Raw genomic sequence first — 22459 nt, 5'->3', positions numbered from 1 at the left:
AATGTCCAGTGCTGAAATGGCACTCCCTACAGGATAGGGTGTAAGATTTCATCAACAGTATGGAATAGTGAGCAGAGAAATGAAGTACCATTTGAAAGCACAAGAATAATAACAAGAATAATGGCTTAGATCTATACAACACTGCATATTTTTGGTTACAGAAATTCATTGTTTCATCTGGTTTTCACAACTCTGTAGGAAACTGAGCTACTTTACTCCGGTATGAAGAAACTTTGATAATCAGAAGATGTCAAGAGAAGGGGGGAGAAGGTATCATTACATTTCAACTCAAAGGCAGCATACTCAGGGCAGTGTTGGCAATCATGAGAGGAGCACCAGGTAACGTAAAAGTACAAGTGAATGCTAAATATTCCTAAATTGACACCCTTTCAAACAATCTGTAGACTCAGGTAAATGATCTCAAGGGTAATAAAAAAAAAAATCTCACTTGTAAACCACTTGACCAAGATGTGGGATTTAATAACATATGGCAAGTAAATCTGAAGAGATTAACAGTTTAGACTTCTGATCTCCAGTCATCTATCCCAATTCATATGTATCCCAAATATGAAAATAAAAGACAAAGCATGTCATTCGTCTAATAGAAAAACCAAATTTATCTTTTTCTTAAAGTTACTTAACTCTCAGAAAGGGAAAATATGGTGGACAAGATAAAAATTCATTTTTAAAAACTCTGTTACTTTTACTAGTAGCATTTTAGCTTTTGAGATGCTACTTACTCAAGAAGATGATTCTCCATTGGTTTAGTTACATTTGAATGTGTCTCACAACCCAAAGAAGAAAAAGGAAATCTAGAAATATCAGTTTTTCATAATCTAATTATATCAAAAGGTTGCAAAAATGGAAGGGTCAGTGGAAAGTTCTCTAATTTTAACAGGGTAATTTGGAATTTTATAATACTCCTTTTATAATATTCCTTCTTTATAATACTCCCTATAATACTTCTTGGAGAAACCACTAATAATCTTTAGTGAATACACCAATGTAAACAGGGACCATATGCTCAAGTCTCATTCTACTTAACCTCTTGGGAAATCTCTAATAGGATATGCTTCCTCTCATAGGGTCACAAATGCAGAATATTTGGTCTGTTCTACACAAAAGAAAAACTTTATATATTGTGTCACTTGGATAAAATTTCTTTGATCTGAGATTCGGAAAAACAATAAAAAGAAATTCTGCCTCAGAATTGAAGTAATCAAGTGCTGTTATTGAAAGTTCTTTGTAGAAGGCAGACTCTTAGGGTTCCCTTCCACCAGCTCAAAGTCCTTAAAAATAGTATCTAACATGTAAGTCTTACATTTTCTGATAAAATCTCTCTCTCTCTCTCTCTCTGTCTCTCTGTCTCTGTCTGTCTCTCTGTCTCTGTCTCTCTCTCCCGTGCACACACAAAATCAAGTACTTTCTTGAACAAATAAGATTAATTTTAAGATAAGGTTGGAAAGAGATAGGTTTTGAAAAGTTGCTTTTCCCCAGATGTGATTTATTTCAATTTAACTAGTGCTCTCTAATATCTGAATACAAATTTTTGCATTGAGGGCTTACCCTATAAGGAATCAACGAATTAGTCAATCAATAAGTATTTACAGGGCTCTAACCCAATGCATGGCACTGTAAAGTGTGCTAGGAATTACAGTAAAGGAGGTGAGGGGGAAGATCATGCTAAGGGAAAGATCACTATGGAAGTTGTAGGACTAGGAGATTTCCTTCTGATTTCTATAGGCTTGGATTTCTCCAAAGTTCCTTACTGGGTGTTGTTGGGTTTTAGGGAGGGGGGAGCAGAAAACTAGAGATTCAGGAACATCTTTCTCTGATAGCCACTTTATGTATAAAGCACCAATCTCTTGGGACTCAAGATAAACAATATACTATCTACCATTCCTGAAGACTCACTGCTGAGCCATAAAAATGTAAAATAATCACTTAAAACAGTTTTCAAAGATCATTAAGCCAACAGGAGTTCTAATTGGCCTACAGGATTTGTATTGGCCTCAGCCAATTAGCCACGCCAAACCCTTTTATCCAACCGCACTTCCTTCTGTTGCTTTCCCTAGAACTAGACGAAAGAACACCAGCATCTGCCCATAGAAAATATCCTGAGAGTACTCCCACAAACACAGATTCCCATGAATAACCAGACCAAAAAAGGGGGGGAGACAACAACAAGGAGTACATCGAATTTCTTTAAGGTGCTTTAGCTGATCTTCATCAGGTTGACTCTGATTTCTTTTAGACCGTTGACACAAAGCCCAATACTAATTTTCATGATTGTTATGTAATTGTGCTCCCCCCCTCCATTCTGACTCCTGAATGCTAAAATACTTGCTAAATACAAATATTCTCCTGTTGTCTTCCACACAGCGATAAGATTTCATTAAATTAAACAATGGATATCAAGTCGGTTTATTTAAGAACCTAGAGTGAGGTAACGTAGGAGATGTCCTTGGGATATAGGATACAATTATTCCTTCAGTAACTTCTGATGCAACATTTCTAAAAAGTTTGATAAAGCTGAGGTCATGTTTCTAAAATTGCAACATGTTAAACACAGGAATAAATGAATGAGGGATGAGTCAGCTGGTTTGGTGGAAAGGATTTAAAAAATACTTCAAAAGCACACCACATGACTTGGTAAATATTCAGTGTATCAAAATGTAGTTGCCATCTGGCGTTGATAGACTGGGCTGGAGGATGTGTTGGGGAAAAAAGGAAAAGAGATGTTCATCCAGGTTAATGTGCTCTTGCTTAGTTGAGATTTTAGAATGCGAGATATAAAATGCTGAAACAGTTTGCATGCTAGAATAGAGCACTAACATTGAATAATTAGGGTAAGGCCATACCCTTAGCCTTGGGGATGGGAGGAAGGAATGGTAAGAAGATGAGGAAAGCCAAGGGGACAGCTATATAATTTGAAAATGAAAGTGTTTAAGGTAAAGTTACAATCTGAGACATATGGTCACACTTCTGGAATGCCAGCTTATAGGAGAAAAAAAAAAACCCATGCAAGTGGTGAGCCTTCATTTGAAAAGAAATTAAAATTTTGCTTATCCTTCATTTTTGAGTATTCATTTATTCTTTTCCTTAACTATGACTATTTAAAAGTACAGTGTAAACTAAGAGCTCTAACAGACACTAGGTGGGTGGTATAAAGAAACAGAAAAAGCCTTGACATTGTAGATTGCTTTCTAAGACACAGGTTACCATTTGGCCTTTCAATATGTGACCAAACAAAAAATGAAGCATGCATTTTGACTAGATTTTGCTGAGGGATGTCCTCATTTGTGGAAGAGAAAACAAAACACAAATTCTAATGGCAAGTCTTGGTTTTGGCTGCATTTTAGGATGATATTTGACACTTTAACACTTTATTCTCCTTGATAGTCAATCCATTGTCTTGTTCAGTTAATGGTCTGCATTCAGTGTCTCTTGGTTCCAAAGCAACAGACAAAGCAGACAAATTTGAAAGTAACCTTCAGGATGAGGATCAGGCAAGTGGGTTTAAAAGGCTCAGAAAATCTGCTGTAGAGGTTCTAATAGTCAGGGGAATATTTATGGGGAAAGCTCATCTAGGACTATACTTGAGATAATTTTTTTTGTTATCATGGACTCCTTTAGCAATCTGGCAAAAGGTTATCTGTCAGTCCTCAGAATATTATTTTTAAATGCATAAAATACATAGGATTAAAAAGAAGACCAAATATATTGAAATATAGTTCTCAAGTCTCAGGTTAAGAACCCTTATTCTAGACTAAGGTAGAAAGGTACCCTAAAAAGAAAAGGATTTGGAAAGGTGTCATGGCAATCAAATTAGGATCTTTTGCTGTTTTTGTTTGACTAAAAGTGCCTCTAATTGAATAATGTGATGGGGAGGATCTTTCCCAACCACTGATGGGCCTGCCCATTGTAGGAAGCTTGATTAGGGGGGTTGTTTTGTAGGAGGGTCCCATGTACCTTTTATTTTTTCTATTGAGGCACTGGATCAGAGGGTTATGCTCTCTGGCTCTACCAAGTGTATCAATACTGTGAGGGTGAGGTTTTACTTTAGGGTTTATTGACTGGAATGTTTCTTTGGCCAGAGACTAGGAATGAGCTCCTCAGCTAAAACCCAGAAGTTGAAGCTTCCTTCTCTGGTAACTATGTATGTTGGTTGGTTGTCATTTTCATTCTTGAAGAGGACCAAAATGACATCACTATGATAAAGTAAAATTTCAGTGTGTCCGACTGTGGCTGGTCAGACCAATACAAGCTCGGAGTGCTGTACCACAGGTTGGGCACAGATAGTCATTGCGAATATTTGTGGTGGATACTCCAAATTTGTGCATCCTAGATTTACTTTGTGCTGTCTCAATTCTGCTTTGCTCACAGAGCACAACACCTTTTCTGATGTGGGCCCACCATGCTGAACAGTCCTGCGCCAGTGTCTCCCATGGTGCACAGTCAAATCCAAAGTTCTTGAGAGAGACTTTGAGAGTGTCCTTGTATCACTTCTTCAGATCACCATGTGATTGCCTGTCTCATGTGAGTTCTCCATAAAATAGCTTTTTTGGCAAGTATACATTTTGCATTCGAATAACATGGCCAGCCCACTGAAGTTGTGCTCTCTGAAGCATAGTTTGAATGCTTGGCAGTTCACATCACCTATACCATGAAAGCAGATCTAAGAATCTGTTTGTAGTAACTCCCCACTGAAGCCCCGTGTATGTTGGGGTGCTTACTGATACAAAATGACATGAAAGTAAAAGTGTCATAAATGGTAACAAAATTAAGTGCATCGAATAATGAATAGCAACAGGTAAAAAAGGACCCTGAGGATGATGCTTTCAAGTTCAATGGTATATGGTAACATTTCCTACAATGAGATGAAAGCTGAATATGACTAAGCTATTCTGAGTATTATAAATATTCAAATCAACTACAAAGAACCTATGAAGAAAGATGTTATCCACCTCCAGAAAAAGAACTGATAAACAGAAGTAGGCATAGTATGGTTTTACATAGATCCACATCTATATCTGTGTCAATTGGTGATCTTCTCTAGTGTGAGGTGGGGAGGGAGGGAGGAAGATAATTTGGAACTTAAAATGTAATCTAAAAAATTTAATTTAATTTAAAAAAAAGAAAGCTAAATATGGAAAAAAGAGTGGAAAAGGAAAGATGACTCCCTGCTAGTAAGACAGAAAGCAGTGTGGTACAGAACTAACAGTAAGTTCAGAGATGGGATGTTACTCAATCATTTAACTCTTCACAGAGTAGGCAATGAGAGGGCAAGCCAGCTGGTTCCCATTTCAACTATACAACACCCCTTCTCCTAATCCCAGAGCTCATTGGACTTCTACTACTTCTATCTATTACAAATTCCAGTTCATATCCCCTCATCAAAAGTTTTTCAATTTATGCAAGTGTATTTCCATAGAATGTAAGCTAAATGAGATCAGGGAATGTTTCACTTTTGTATTTGAATCCCCAGGGTCCTCTTTGACATTTGTTATAATGATTGGTGCTCATCTAACATTCTTTCCCTGTTCTCATACCCCCAACTTTCATCTGTCCCTGCTAGGCAAACATACATATCTCTGCCTTAGCTTTGAGATGAAGAGCACCTTGGAAAGGCAAAAGATGTAGATACTTAATAAAATAACTATTCTTTGACATTAAATGACCTGTCCATTTGTTCAGTTTTTGATCCTCCTGTTTCTTTTCAGGACTTAGTTCTATTTTGTCTGTAGAAAGCCTCTTCTAATTCATCCAAAATCACCTACCCAATTCATTTGATTGCTTTTGTTAGTTGACCAAGTTTATCAGTCGCCCAATTTTCAGTGAACCTCCATTATGTGATTAGCACTGTGATTATTAATCTTGAGGATACAAAAGAATCTGTATGCACATATATATCTAATCTCATACTATTTTCTTTGGCTATATATGGTAATATCTGGGGCAGCTAGGTGGTGCAGTAGATAGAGCACCAGTGTAGGAGTCAGGAGGACCTGAGTTCAAATGTCACCTCAGACACTTGACACTCACTAGCCGTGTGATCTTGGGCAAATCACTTATTCCCAATTGCCTCATCCTGGGTCATCTTCAGTCATCCTGATGAATATCTGGTCACTGGATTCAGATGGCTCTGCAGGAGAAGTGAGGCTGGTGACCTGCACAGCTCTCCCTCACTAAAAACAAAGTCAAGTACAAGTCATGTCGTTATTTCTCTGATGGCATGGTCTTCTTTGGCAATGAAGGACAAACACACACACACACAAATAACACACATAGATATGGTAATATGCTTACATTGTAATCTTTGTATGTACAGCTATCAAATTATGTGATTTTGACATATGTCTTGAGAAAGTTTCATAACCTCTCTGTGCCTCAGTTTCTTTATCTGTAAAATGATGGGTTTGGGGGATATCATGTCTTAGGTCCCTTTGAGATCTAAATCTATGACTCTATTCAATTCTTTTTTAAGATCAATAGCTCTCAAGGGTTGAACAAAATCAAAACCTAGGCAGGCACCACCAAACTCAAGATCATGTATCCTGGCTGTTCCTTACTACAAAGTTCCCTTTGGTAGATCACAGTCCTTTCTTCAGCCTAAAGAGTAAACAGTATTGGTTCATCAAACCTTTTTAAGCCAGCTGTAATTAACTTAGCATTTAAAACTTTTGTACACATTATGTAATATTTGTCCTCTAGACTCCCAAGGGGTTGTGGTAACTGCCTAGCTAGGAAGCCCTACCCTTCATTATTCAGCAACAGCTTGAAGAGTATTTTAATTCTAACCTTCCGCCCTCTGACAGGCCAGCTGCTTCAAAGGCTGCTTTTCCTCCGTCTTTTCCTGAGAAGAAACACCAGTTTGCATTTGGCCATTTATGAAAAAAGTAAGAAGGCCGAGTCCAAGCTCATGTGTCTTTTCTGTGACCCACAGCAGATTGGAATCAGTTTATGCCTTCATTTAGTCGGGCTGCCTGACTCATGTGGCCTTCCTCTCTCTACCTCTCCTGCTCCCTACATGTTGTTCAGGGGAAGTTGCTGGCTTTTGAACTGACAGTTTGGAAAAGAAGGCAATTTTTAAAAGGCATATAGTACTTCACTGATTTAAACAACAGGCCTTGTGATCAAAATAATTCATAAAGGAAAAGATTTATGAAGTGACTTCACTAGCACACAATGCAATTTTTAAACTTTGTTTTTTAAATAAATCTGTCAGTACACAAGCCAAGTCAACACATCTGAATGCAATATCAGTGGACACACCCTGAATCCCCACTCCTATGTTCTTCCAAGGCTACAGAAGAAAATTAAAATGCTTCTTTTGGTCTCTTAAAATATTACTACTTTACTTTCAGAATATTATATAAGGTTATAAAAGGATTGTTTTTTTAAAAATTGTTTGCTATCATTCTCCTACAGGAAAAATCTCCCACTAAAAATGACTTTTTCTTTACCAACAGTGCTTCCTTAAAATCTAAAAAACATATATATATGTGTATATATATATATATATATATATATATATATATATATATATATACACATATATATATTTTACATAAAGAGGTCTAACTCAAAATGAATCCCTCTGGCATAAGGAAGCAAGTTCTAATCTCTCTTTATCAGGTTTGAGTGATAGTTTTGCTCAACGAGTATTGACAGGGCCGTCCTGTTTCTCAGGCTTTCCTCTCCCTCAGCTGGAAGAAGTATACAGTGCGTTTTCATATTCTCCAAGTCTACAGTTGTTTTTATATAAGAAGCAATTCGCCTGGGTCACATCAGGTCGAATGGGATGCCTGCCCAGCTCTTGGTTTTAAAGGAAAAACATACAGAAAGACACAAAAACACAGCAGTTTCCTTCATTAAATTCCACTCTACCTGCCATGGGCTTCTAGCCACAATGGAATTTCCCACCCTGGCCTAGCACAGCATAACTTTTTTTAGTTTTTTTTTTCTTTTCTTTCTTTTTTTTCCTCATTCTCTCCTCTTTTTCTTTCTCCTTTCTTTTTCTCTCTTTAAAAAAAAAATCTTATAAGCTTTCTTTTAAGTGAATTTTAAGGCAAGGATTACTAAATGATGGTGTCATTTTTTTTAAAGCATTTCAACAAAAGCAGCAAATACCAGTGAATATCTCATCATACTACCTGGTAACCAAGGGGTAAAAATCTTGGGTAAAAGTACACATGATCAATAACAACAGGATAGTTTATTTTAAATATCAAATGATACCTTTAAAATTTTGTTGGAAATGGTACTTGTTTCAGTGGTACTCTACCTTTTATATTTTAAAGTGCACAGTAAAGAAGATTATAGGGGAAATAACAGAAATTAAATAACTGAAGCAATATGATAGAAGGGTAACTGAATACTACAGGCAGGATGATAGCTTTTGTTTTTTTAACCTTCCTTATAGTTACTTTTGTTTTTTGTTATACCCCAAATTTGAGTGTTAATGATGAAATCAGAGTACTCCATCTGGATTATCTAGACTACCTAAATCAAGCACCATCAACAAGCATTTATTAAGTGCTTACTAATGCAAGGCATTGTGTTAAGCACTAGTGTTACAAAGAATGAAAAAAAAAGTTCCTGTTCTTAAGGATCTCACAGTCTAAAAAGGAAGACAACTTGCAAACAACCATCTATACCACAAATAAACAGGGTACATACAGGATAAATCTGAAATATTTTAGAGGGAAGGAATCATCACCAACTAGAGAGAGAAGTCCCTAAACAAAATTCATTTGGTTCTATCACAAAATACATCCGGGGCTCAAAAACTTAGTAGATCTTGCACAATTGCAACTAAGCCCAACTGACCATGTCTCAGTATCCCTTGGTATAATCTAAGACTCTTGAAAATTGTCCTGCCCAGTGTAATCAGTCATTGTCTGGGGAAAGCAAACAAACAAATAAAAACAGCACAACCCTTGAAGGTTTAATAGTGAAAGGAAAAAAATATACTTTCTTTAAGGTCATTCAACATAGAAAAGGAAGAGTTAAAATACTTTCCCACTGTCACTCTCATCTCTCTATGGTCTTACTGGCAAAGTCGTAGAGAAGGAAGGAAAACAGGAATTGATTAAGTGCCTATTATGTGCCAGGCACTGCTCTAAGTGCTTTACAAATATGATTGCATTTGACCCTTGCAAGAACTCTGGGAGGTGGGTGCTATTATTACCTCATTTTGCAACTGAGGAAGCTGAGGCAAGTAGAGGTTAGGTGACTTGCCCAGTGTCACAAAGTTTGCAAGTGTCTGAAGATAGATTTTAACTCAGGTCTTCCTAACTCTGGGCCCAGTGCTCTAACCACTGCACCACCCAGTGGCCTAGAAGGCTGGCTAGTGAAGCTGCCTACTGACTAACTGTCTTTACAATACATTAGAGTACTCCTCTCAATGTCTTCAAGCAATCTTTTGTATAACCTTCATTCAGATGATGCAGTTTCCTTTCCAGTCATATCATATTTTTCCCTCTCTTAGCTGTATTGCTATACCTCGTCCATTACCAGGACACGTCCTCAGAACATCTATTCCTTGTTAAAGTTGTTTGTTGATGCAGCCATTCCTTCAGCATCACAGCACATTCATAAACCAGAGATTAGTTCACTTTGTCTGGCTTCCAAAACCATTTGCTGCTTGAGACCATTTCATGAGCTTGTCTACTCATGTGGATAAACAAAAACTTGTCTATAATGTGAATTAGGGAAAGGGAACAGCAGTGGCATGGAGCAAATATCACTGAGGGTGACATTAGTAACAGTCACAGGTTTTATTGGTACTGTCCCTGCTTGTGCTGTTCAACACTCGCTTACCTTTAGGTAGCAGAATTTTGCTTCTCAAATGGATGTCACTTCTTTCCAGTCATATTAAATGCCCTACACTAATATTTTAGTAGTGATTTCAGAGTTTCTGCTAACTCTAAAAACAATGTCCCTTAGAATCCTGATAATTAATCCTGGAGCTGTATACTACCTCCTATAACTCCTTGCAAAACCTGGAATTCTGCAAAACTATTGTGTTTGTTGATAAGCAAAATATCAGAAGTGCTACAATCTTCAACAACAAAATGGGTGAATGGGTATATGAAGCAAAGTTTATAATATCTTAGGCAGGATATTAGGATTAATGCTGTAACTAGGCAACTCAGGGTCAGTAAATATAAAATCCCCAAGAAGGAGAATAGGATTAACATTTTTCAAGTTTAAGAAACAAAAACTGTATTGTATCAATTTGCCAATGTGTAGTCAACCATTAGAATAAACCTAACCCTGGAAGTCTGCCTCAGTGTCAATGAATACATATTGAATGTGTTTTTAAACCAGCATCTATTTGGGGAGCAAATCTAACAGATCTACCAATAAAGCAGAGTGGTAAACTAAGCCAATGACAACTGTGATATTTTGGCTCACTGCAGAGTTGTTTTTTTTTTTTAACGTACATAAAGAAATGAGAGTTTAAAGAAAAAGTTGAGTTGGCTATGGACCACATGGACAGAGAACTGATTTAGAGTTAAGGGACAAATGTCAGCGATAAAAGAGCACTCCTTTAGGTGGAGAAATGTACAAAGTATGGCCCCTCTGGGACTGGCGCCAGGGCCAATCTTACTTAACATCTTTATAAGTGATCTGCAAAAGGAAGTAAAAGAGGAAGTCTCCCAAGTTTATGATAGAATGAAACTTTTCTGAGAAGTGAAGTACTAAGGTGATACAAACAAACTGTAGGACTGTAATATATGTCAATGGGTAGAAAGGTGGCAGTTTTAATATGGCCCAATGCAAAGTAATACATTCATTTAGATTAAAAGACCCACATTATAAACACAAAATAAATGATTCATGATTCAGGAAAGCGACCTGGGACTCACTGAAGATTATTCCCTGAGGGCATCAACTTAATGTAATGTTGTGGCCAAAAAGGCAACAAAATGCTGGGCATCGTTAAGGAAAGAATTGAAAACAGAGCGTAAAATGCTATTAAAATGATGCGCATCTGAACCTAGAGTAGCACAAACAGTCCTTTTTCTGCACCTCAAGAATTCAATTTCTAAAAGAACTAGATTAAGTCCAGACGAGGACATTTCATGGGATGATTGGGGGGGAAGAGAAACTCCATAAAAACAAATGAATTATATTGGACTCATCAGGTGAAAGATGAGAGGTAACAGAGTTAAAATATATACAATCAGGAACAAGATGGCTAAACAAAACACAGAATTATTCCCTAATCCTTAAACAGTGGAATACAAGAACAACTTGGAAAGTTAGTTAAGTTTAGGAAAAATAAAGGGGAGTATATGTCATATGAAAGTTAAAGAAATAAAAAACTTATGGGATTTTTACCTTAACCCCTAGAAACAATAAAGACAGAAAGCACAGATGAATTCAGCCTGAAATTTGATAAATTTGTGAATGACTGTCATATAGTTAGCAAGAGAAGTCAAGTATATCTAACCATAAGGGACAATCAGGAAGAAGAACCACACCCTCTCATGGTATCTTCCTTAAGTTCTGTTGGCATTCAAATGATAGTTATAGTGCAATACAGAAGTCAGGCTATTCATAGGACACTAAAATTCATCAGATTTTTGTTTTTAATACATGATGGACCTAAGAGGACCTAATTTAGATTTATTCAAGATAAGTTAGCAAGGAGCAAATCATTCTGTGGATTCATTAAAAGTCAATGGATTTCAGAAAATTAAAGTAAATGTCTGATTATCAATGAAAATTATTCAGTAAGCCCCCTAAATACTCTCATTTCTTTGCAATTTGTTTTTCTCTTTGATTCTCTTCTTTTTTTCCCAAAGGTTTGCCTATATTTTTTGGACAAAGCCCTTTCTTTCTTTGCTTACTTTCTCAACTCTTTTCAGAATTTATGTCAAAAGATCTTTCTCATACTACAAAGTAAGCTCCAGATTCCAGAATATATAGCTTTGATAGGAAGAGAGGTATTTCAGTCTCAAAATGATAAACAGGTTATCTTAATTAAACACATTTGGGAAGTAATGGGCTTATATTATAAAATTTCAAAATGTAAGAATCAGAAAGTTCCCTTGTATAGTGGCACAAATGAAGACTACCCATATTTGGGCTTTATCACTGTGAACTATAAGTTCCATAAGTGAATGAATGAATGGAAAAGCATTCATTAAGCACTAACTATGTGCCAGGAATAGTTGATGAGATGGTTTAGTTTGATGGCAAGATAAGATGTGAAACTGAAGCATGGTTTTGTGAGTATTTAGTGGGTTGTCACCAATAAACTAAGTTGAACTCTAGAGCAGATGAAATAAGTATAAGTAGATATGTCTAGACCTAGGGAACATCTCTGGTGTATCACTAAGGACCGGGAGCAACTGCTGTATATTTAAAATATTAACAGAATATTGTAGGCAAAGAGCTAGGGTTCAATATTGGGCACCCTGACAATCTATGCCTCTTGTGTGTTTCACCTCCTACTGTCTCTTCTAAAGTAGAGGAGGGTTTTGTGAGAAGTTAATTTCCATCCAGAAGTCAGAGAACAAGGTTGAATATTATTTTGGATTTATTTCACAGAAAACAAGAAAAGTAGTGAAGTGAGTCTGGGGCACTGTTTTAGTGGGTAATATTATGGTACAAATATGCAGATTTATCCTTTTTTTCAGCTTTTAGATGCTACTGTTACACAGGAGTGCTGTGATGAGCCCCTAGACTAAGACAGTAGGAATTGGAATGGAGAAGAAGGAAGGAATTCAAAAGATATTTTACAGACATTCTATTTTAACAAAACACAGAATGTTAGAGCTGGGAGGCACCTTTGAAATCACTGATTCCGACATCCTTTCCCTGTACATAATGAAACTGAAACTCAGACAGAAGTAATGCAAGCCAGCAGAAATCCCCTCCCTTTCTATCATTGTTAGCTAAACTTTAGGAGACTTAAAATATAGCTCCCTTTACCTTACTACCATGCATTTGCTTTTCCCTTAGTACTAGGCAGTGAATAAAGTCAGAAAATCTTAGTCAGCTCAAACTGACTTTTGTTATTTTTTAACAAGTGATTTCTTTTCTCTAACTTTGGGTTCCTGCCTGCTCTCCAACCCACACCCCAATCCCAAAACTCCACCCCCCCCCCCAAAAAAAAAGAGAGAAAGGAAAGAAATGAAGAGAGAAAAAAAGAGATGCTGGCAGATCCATGGTCTGCTTATGTGATTACATCACTAATGTCTTTAGGTAAAGATGAATTTATCTGTTAGTTTCAGTTTTTGCCAGTCCTCTCCATAGCCACATACACCTACGAGTGTTAAATATCAACTGATCAACTTTTTAAGGAAGTGAATGCTGAAAAGGGAGTTTGGCTATCCAGTCAACAACAATTTATCAACTTAGCCTGCCATTTAGAAAGAACACTATGATAAAGATACTGATAATAAAAATAAAATAATAAAATGTACAGCCAGAGCATGTCTCAGTGTCTCATGAGCTTTCCTGTAATGCACAACAGCATTAAGGGAGACTCTGAGGACTACCAGTGCAGTTTAATATTCTGAACAGAGCCCAGGACATTCTTTAGAAGGATCTCTGATGAGAGAGATCTCTATGTATCATACAAGATTTTCTAATTATCCCATTACAAATAGATACTGGTTGAATGTAATATGAGCATCAGGGAGAATAGGTCAATATTTGGGCATCCAAAGACACTGACCTTAAGTTACCATCTCATTCAACAAGAAGACCTTCCATCCCTATGGTAATGCTACAATTAACTGAAGTTCATCTTAGTGTAAACATTATCTTCAAATGTGGAGTCTGGCAGATCTGGATGAGGAGCTAAGGAAAAACCTCACAATTGGTTATTCTTTGAGAAAACGTACTTTGTTGGGTAAGTATAAGTGCTATTAAATCCTCTAGGTAGTTAATTAGACCATGGTGTCACAAATGGGTTGATTTGCACCTTACCCAAACCAGTCATTCTAGTCTTCCTTTAAAGCTATGTCTAAAAATGTGAATCTGGTTTTCAATTTACTTGAACTCAACAAATATTTAACAAGGCCCTACAATGTGCAAGGTACTGTGTAAAGTGGCAGGGGAGACACAAAATTTAAATAAGAGACGGTGTCTGCCCCCAGTGAGCCTACTATCAAGTAGGAGCGCGCTCTCTCTCTCTCTCTCTCTCTCTCTCTCTCTCTCTCTCTCTCTCTCTCTCTCTCTCTCTCTCTCTCTCTCTCTCTCTCTCACACACACACACACACACTATACAAAATGGAACCAAAGAACATTTCAAGGAGAATGCTTTCTGAGCTGTAAGTCAATCAACCAATCAACAAGCATTTATCAAGCAACTATATGTGCCAAGTACCATGCTAAACATGAGATACAAACACAAAAGTGGAAACAGTTCCTGATTTGGAGGTTGCTTTATAGCAAGGGAAGACAGTAAGCACTTGAAAAGACATATACAAAAGAAATACAAGTTATTAGTAGCTGGAGGGATCAGGAAAGGTTTCACACAGAAGATGATGCTTAAGTTGAACCTCAAAACCTGGGAGTCTTAGAGGCACAGAAATAGTATATTGGTAGGAGATGACAGCTGTAGATCACTTAGAACTGTGCATTGCCCATGCTTAATAAATGATTCTTCCTTTCCCTTCCCTTTTCCTAGTAGAGCTGAACTGGTTAACGCAAGGCTCAAGCATGGGAAGGAAGGTGAGACTTTTTCTGACTGGGTGAGGAAAAATGTTCAAAATTTAACACTCAAGTGTTTAAAGGGTTCTTATATGGTGGAAGGGTAACACTTGTCCTCAGCCCTGGGGGGAGGGAGAGCAGAACTACAAGAAATGGATGGAATTTAGAGAGAGGTTCTGGTTTAATATAAGGGCAAAGTGAAGAATCTTCCTAACAACTAGAGTATAACAAAGGGAAATGGACCACCTGTACAGATGGGGAATTGTCCATGACTGGAGGTCTTCAAACAAAGGTGGATTATAGCTTCAATGTACTTGTTAGGGATGTTTTAGAAAAGGATTATGAATCATTTTTGGTTGGATCAGGGATGATCTCCTTTTATACTTCATGGAGCTTGCTCTTAGGAAGTACTTTTTAAACCTTAAATGGGAGATATATGCATGGATATATGATGTCTTCTGCATATGTTAGTAATAGTAACAAGATTACATGAATTTATAAAGATGTCAGGTCATAAATGAAGCCACATGGAAACCAACATAGTGTCTGTGTTAGACAATGTGTACAAGACAGAGGAACACATGCCCATAACACATTCTTGGTGTCAACTAGTGGATATACACACATACGTAAATATCTATACATGTATGTTATATATGTGTATTTATGTGTGCATATAAGTATTTATACACATGCATATACACATATGTGAATATACACAATATAATTTCTTACATATCATACAAATATATCCATGTTAGTTTGTATATACATGCACATGTACACAAGAAATAATTAAAGGCAATGAATTATTCGAAGTTGTTAAGCATTGTACAGAGTAAAATGTGCTGGATTTGAAGTTAGAAAAGACCTGGGTTTGGATACTATCTCTACCACTTAATACGTGTGTGGCTTTGGGGAAGTCATGTATTGTCTCTGCTCTCTAGCTTCCTCTTCTGAAAATGAGGGGGTTACACATATGACCTCTACGATCCCTTCCAGCTTTAATGATCTTTTAGTATTACTGATTATTAAAAGAGTCTCACTGGTTCCACTGAGACATATGAGAATATTATCATAGCACCATAGCACTAGTAGCAGGCCTGGGGAAGTATCAGGCTCCATGTTTTTATTCTCTTTTGTATGAGCTAGATGATACACAGGGACAAGTCCTGTCTGTAGGTCTCCAGGGAAAACATAGTCTCTGTCAATCCTTTGGTTGCAGGAGTAAACAAGAGTAGGAGAAATGAGAGAGTCATGATTATGGGTGCCAGGGCTCAAGCTCCATGCACTGACAAGCATCTGACTACTTTCTACTCAGTATGCTCACACCTGAGGTTTGCACCTTCGGTTTGCTGCCCCTGCCCCACCTCCTGGCTCTCTTTTTCTGAGTGGAGACTCCTGGGAACATGGAACTATGCCAGTCAGATATCACATCTGTTAGAGTTCTTTGTCTACCAGTCCCCAAATATTGGTATTTCTGTTTTGGAAGGTCCTGAAACAAAGAGCTACATGCAGTTTTAGTGTTTGAGGTTTCAGCATAACTCATCAGTCTCTACCAGCCCCAGTATCTATTCTTTCCAAGAAATTTCAAACCCAGGAACAAATCTTGTATTCTGGGGGCTCCCATATTGGTCCTACCTTCACATATATATTCCACGGCAGCTCAAAACCACTAACACTACACTTCCACAAAGTCATATTAATCCTTTTTTTCTGCTTTTATATAGTTACCACAACCAAACACTAAACTTTCATTCTCCACACACTCTACTATCCATCACAGATACCTTGGAGCTGGATCTCATCTCGTGCCAAATATGCTTAATCATCAGCATCAAAGGAATGCACCCTTTAAATATTATTTTTATAGGCATACCTAACACATATGGGAAGATGTCTGTTTGGGTCCTCACTTACTTTCTCACTCAGTTATCCAGCATTCAACACAGGTAGCCTTAGAGTATAACAAAGGGACCTGCTTGTAATGATGAATAAACAAAAGTTTTCTCATGGTTAGAATGAAGTCGTAGGGAAAGACTTCATGGAAGAGGTATCAGTTGAGCAAAGTCTTAAAGAATGGATTGGATTCCAATAGCTATAGCACCACTTAAGAACTAAGCTTCTTGAGGAAAGAGACCAATTTAAATTTTGTCTTGTTATCTCAAGTACCTAATACAATGCCTTGCATATAGGAAGCACTCTTTAAAGGTTTGCTGGATTGAAATGAATTGGAAATGAGGAGGGCTTTTCAAACAGCTGCCTAACCCCTAGCCCCCTATAATCTATATATCTATAAAATCTTACACTACTAGAATGTGAACTCCTTGAGAAGTCTAGAATTTTTTTGCATCCCCAGCAATTAGTACAGTACTTAAGAGTAACCATTTAATAAATTCTTTTAAAAATTTCATGTGCTCAATTATTCATGAGAAAAAATGTGGTTAAAGGAACAAAGAATAGAACATGTTAGCTGATATTAAGTAATATGGTTTGGTTTGAATGTAGAATAATATGATGAGAAGTGAAGAGAGATGAGGTAGACAGAATGGGGTTGGGCTCTAGAGAACCTTGGAAACCAGAACAAGTAGTTTGTATTATATTCTGTAGACAGCAGAGAGCTAGAGTAGAATTCTGAGTAGAGTAACACTATTAGATCCTTGTATCAGGAAGATGAACCTGGCAGTGACGTTAAGGACTGAATCAGAGTGAGAGAGATCAGAGGATGGAAGACACTAAGGAAGCTATTGTAATACTTTCAGTGGGTGGTAATTAGGACCTGAACTACATTGGCAGCAGTGGGAACTGAAAGATGAAGTGCATGCAAAAGTTATTAAGGTGTTATGGAGTTAGAACCAGAATTTGGCAACTGACGATATGGGATGAAGGAAGTAAGAGGTAGAAGTCAAATATAACACTAAAGTTTGGAGTAAGGATGATAGGTTGATAGAAATGGGTATTCCTGAGAAATTATTCTATTACTGGCATAACTGGAATGTTTTTCATAACACAAAGGACATACACATTTATAGAATAAAACCCCAAACTAGTCCATATAATTTGTAAAAAATCCAAATAATTTACAGTAGAAAGGTCGTAAGTTATTTTTCTAGGAGTCTGGGGGTTTTTTCTATGTTGTAGTTTCGATAGTTTTTGTATCCATTGTATACATTGCATATATTTATCTGAACAGATGTGAATCAGTTCTAATGTCCCAGCCTGCTCTGAAGCCCCAATACTAACTGGGCCAGAGCTAAAGAACCCTTACTACACACAAGCCATGTTCAGCTAAGCCCCAACAACATGTGCTCTAGGGTGGGTAGAGAATTTATTTATTTATTTATGTAGCCCAGCCACAACTATGCTGCAAGCATTCAGTTTAGCAGCGTTTCCAAGGTTAGGACTGAAGGGAAGTTGGTTAAACATACAAACTTTGGAAAGGGGGCTAAACCAGTGCAGAAGAAATGAGGCCCTTCCAAACCAAAGTAAATTAGATTTATGAGATATGTTTGAGATGGCCAGATTACAAATATGTAACATTTTATTACTGGGGAGTCTCCTTTAGTAAAGACAATGAACATATTTCCAAAATAAAAGCAGGTGTCAGCAATTGCCACTTGGGCGTATGTTTGGCTTGGACATTATTACCAGAGCTCATGTAAGTGCGATGATCACACACCTCTGCCTCTGCCACTGACCAAAATCAATTCAAAATGAAGGAGAAATCAGAAAACTAGAAACTCATTACCTTTCCCCATTTTCTGAGTGCTTTGTAATAGCCTTTATTTATTCCCACTTGGTGCCCTGTGAAGTTGGTGCAGAGGCAGGCATTATTATCCTCACTTTATTGAGAAGAAACAAGAGGTGAAGTGATTAGCCCAGTCATAGTAAGAATGTGCCCAGGATGCAAATTTACTAATTCCTGAGCAACTAATGCCTTTTTTCTTCCCCCTCCCCCCCTCTTTAGTTTTGTTTCAATCTGCTTCTTTTACGGGAAATTTCCAGACTAAAATTAAGTTAGGTTTCTACCTTATCAATTCAATTTAATTCAGTTTTAATCCTATTTAACAAGTATACAAATACATATCTTCTAATTAGCAGTGATTAAAAAAACTAAAAGACTAGGGTCTCTACTTTCAAGAAGCTTAAAATCTAGTTAAGAGAGACAAGGTTAACATGTAACTGAGTGCCCAAACATAGGAGAGGGCTGGAACAAATGATCTCTAAGATTCCTTCCAGCTCTATGCTCTGTGTAGCTATACAATAAGCTATGATTATAGGTCTTCCATATCCATATCTTTTCTGTTAGGACAGAGGTAGGGAATGAGGACACATGTTAAAATGTGATTCACGAAAATAGCTGCCTTATTCACAGACAGTCTGCTATGGTTTATAGTACAGAAATAAATAAGGTACCATAACTGTAGCACTGATCTTGAATTCAAATCTTCCCACAAACATATGCAAGCTGTGTTATCATGGGTAACTGACACTTTCTCAGAGCTTCAGTTCTTTTTATCATTAAAATTTTATTGGTAATATTTGTACTACCTATATCACAGGATTACTATGAAGAAAGTACTTTATAAAGCTTGATGCCCTATACAAAGTCAGCTAGCATTATTATTATACATGAGGCATTCCACATAAAGTAACTGAAGAAAGTCTACAAATTCTTTTGCTCCAATGTAATTTATTTATAAAACACTCACCAAATTTTGGCAGAAGTAACAGGCTATATTCAGAAATCATTGCTGGAATAGCATTTGTTATAATGAGACTTGACCTGAATTATTTTAGCATTGGAATAAATAAAGGTATATGAATGAACAGTGCATAGGATACTTTTTTGTATTGTGCTAAAAAAGATTACTTCAAATGGATTTTTCTGATATTCTTATTTTTTAACATAAAGATTACAGATTTAAAGTAGTGCTTTATCCAAAAATAATTTCTTTATAATATAAAATAGTGATATTTAACAGCTATCTCTTTAAAGTCCCACATATATTTGTACCCACCCTTAAAGTGGAGGGATCATATATCAGAGAATTGCAAGACCATAGGAGACTTAGGAAAAGAAATTTTTGTTTAGAAGATGGAGGAAGCAATATGGGGAACAACTATGTTTGATCAGATTCTGACCAATAATCAGGAAGTAGATGGAGTATATTAGAAAGAATCATAGATTTGGAGTCTAGAAATCTTCTCTTATCACCTGTGTGATCTTGGGTAAGTCATTTGATTCTTTTGGGGCCTGATTTTCATCTGAACAATAAGAAGAGTTGACTAGCTTATCACTAAGGTCCCTTTCAGTTCTAACTGCCATAAACTGTAGGATTCTTTGAAAGTGAACCTGCGAAGAAAGGGGCATCTTCAACTTGGGCATTATCTAACTTAGAGAGGAAATTTCTAAGAATTTACAGAAAGGATCCTCTGGCCTCAGATTGTATAGAGGATGTCATCTCAAGGAAGATTGCATGTTCTCAATAATGAAATTGTGAAAATAAAAACAAAAATTCTTTCAACGACAAAATAAAGATGTCCAAAGAGACTGTTGTGACTATAAAAGGAATGTATTAAGAAATTCAGATTTTAAGCGACATGAGGAAAACATGGACTAATAATTAAGAATGGTTATGAAAATCTCAAGGGTTAGCATAACATCAGTATTATGAAAGAAGCCTGAAATTTGCAATGAATGTTAAGTACCAAGAATGTGTGTGTGTGTGTGTGTGTGTGTGTGTGTGTGTGTGTGTGTATGCAACAGAAAGATTAAAGAAAGGAAAGGACCTCTACTTGGGGGTAGATGGGATAATGAGTACCACTGCTCATTATAACTGCTCTTTTGTTTCTGTCCTCTCTAAGAAAGAGATAATCTTCAAATAGTCAAGCATAGAACAAAAATGGACAATGGAGATTGAAATCCAGGATAATTGAGAAGATGGCAAGAGAAAATGTGGCTGCCTTCAATTAGTTCAAATCACCATGCCTGGAGAATCTATACAACTTGTACTGAAAGAACATGAGAATGAGATTGCTAAGCCACTATCAATGATCTCTGAAAATGTGTGAAGAACAAGAGGCATGCAACAGGACTGAAAGTGAACAAATGTCCCAGTTATCAAAAAGAAGGAAAAAAGTGAACTCTTCATACAAGATCATGAACTTGTTGGAAAACCCTAAAGACATTATTAAAGAGATGATCTGTGAGCAAGTACAAATGTATACGTTCATCACTACAAGGTTGCGTGGCTTGATCATGCCAGACTTATTTCATTTCCTTCTTTGACAGCTTTGCTAGAAAGACAGAACAAGAAACAATACTAAATTTCTAAATTTCAGCAAGACGTTTGACAAAGTCTCTCAACATTATCCTTTTGGACAAGATGGAGAGATAGGAGCTAGATCATAGCACGGTTAAGCAGAATCAGAATGAATTGAAAGTCAAGACTCAAAAAAGTGGCAATTAATGACTCACTGGCAACTCTGAAGGTTTTTGTGAAGTGTCAGAGGGATCTGTCCTTGGTCTGTTTTGCTCAATATTTTTTTTTCCTGTGGTTTAGATGATGGTATAAATGGAATATTCAGCAAATTGGTAGATGATACCAACTTGAGAATGACTACTAACCAGTTTTATAATAAAACTGAGATCTGAATGACATAATAAGATTGAACATAATAATGATAACTCAGTCTTATACTTTGCTTTAAAAATAAATAGTATGAGTATGGGATTGGGGAGATACAGGAGAAAACAGTCTATGTGAAAAAAGTCCTGGAGGGTAGTGTATCATGACAACAGCTAAAAGCTAACGTTTATGTAGTGCTTACTATGTGCCAGGCACAGTGTTAAGACCTTTGCAAGTATAATCTCATTTAATCCTCATAACAATCTTGGAAGGTAGATGTTCTTATCACTCCCTTTTTACAGATGGGGTAACTGAGGTAAACTGCAGTTAAGTGATTTGCCCAGGTTCACTCAGTTAGTAAGTGTCAGAGGCCAGATTTAAACCCAGGTTTTCCTGACTTCAGGCCCAGTGCGCTATCCACCATGTCACTTAGCTACCCAAGCTCAGTATGGGACATCATACTACATTAATATTGATAAAATATCCTAGAAATGGAAAATGATAATCCCCTTAGTTAAACCAAGTCTAGAGTATCATGCTCAGTTCTGGATGCCATGCTTGTGAGGGGACATTGATACCCTGAGGTGTGTCCAGAGATGGGTAAACAAGGACCTACAAGAAGAGGTGAGGAAACTTGGGATTTTTAGCCTGGAAAAGAGAATTAGTGGAGGTAGAAAGTTATCTTCATATTTCTGAAGGGATGTCATATAGAGGAAGGATTAGACGAATTCCAGTGAGCTGAATTAGAACCAAAGGGTGGAAGATGCAGAAAGGCAGATTTCCACTTGAGATTAAAAAAAAAAGCTCCCTATAAACTGAATGCTATCTAAAGGCTGAATTGGCTACTGTGGGAAATTGTGAGTCTCCTGTCATTAGGGATCTTGCAGGGGAAGTTTAATGACCATAAAATGGGGGATTCTTCAGAGATCATCTCTTAAAACTATCCATGACCAAGAGATTTTTAAATCTCTTGGTCAAGAATGTTTGGACTAGATAATTTTCAAGGTCTCTTACTTCTGAGATTCTATGATTCCATGAAATGAAATTTTAATATGAGAGTTACTCTATAACGAAAAAAAATCTTAGCAAGGTAACCCCAACCTTGTCATTTCTGGGATTATTCAATCCTGAGATTAAGAAAGACACAT

The 22459-nt window shown here is 36.9% G+C and overlaps 1 protein-coding gene across 43 annotated transcripts in view; it reads right to left on the bottom strand.

Annotated features, from left to right (window-relative positions):
- Positions 1–22459, bottom strand: part of ZBTB20 (zinc finger and BTB domain containing 20) — a 1002935-nt gene that overhangs the window by 413458 nt on the left and 567018 nt on the right. The window lies entirely within an intron of this gene.

This window comes from Notamacropus eugenii, chromosome 5 (assembly GCF_028372415.1).
Source record: "Notamacropus eugenii isolate mMacEug1 chromosome 5, mMacEug1.pri_v2, whole genome shotgun sequence".
Lineage (NCBI taxonomy): Eukaryota > Metazoa > Chordata > Mammalia > Diprotodontia > Macropodidae > Notamacropus > Notamacropus eugenii.
Note: the sequence above shows the minus strand (reverse complement) of the source record. Positions and strands in the feature narration are given on the sequence as shown.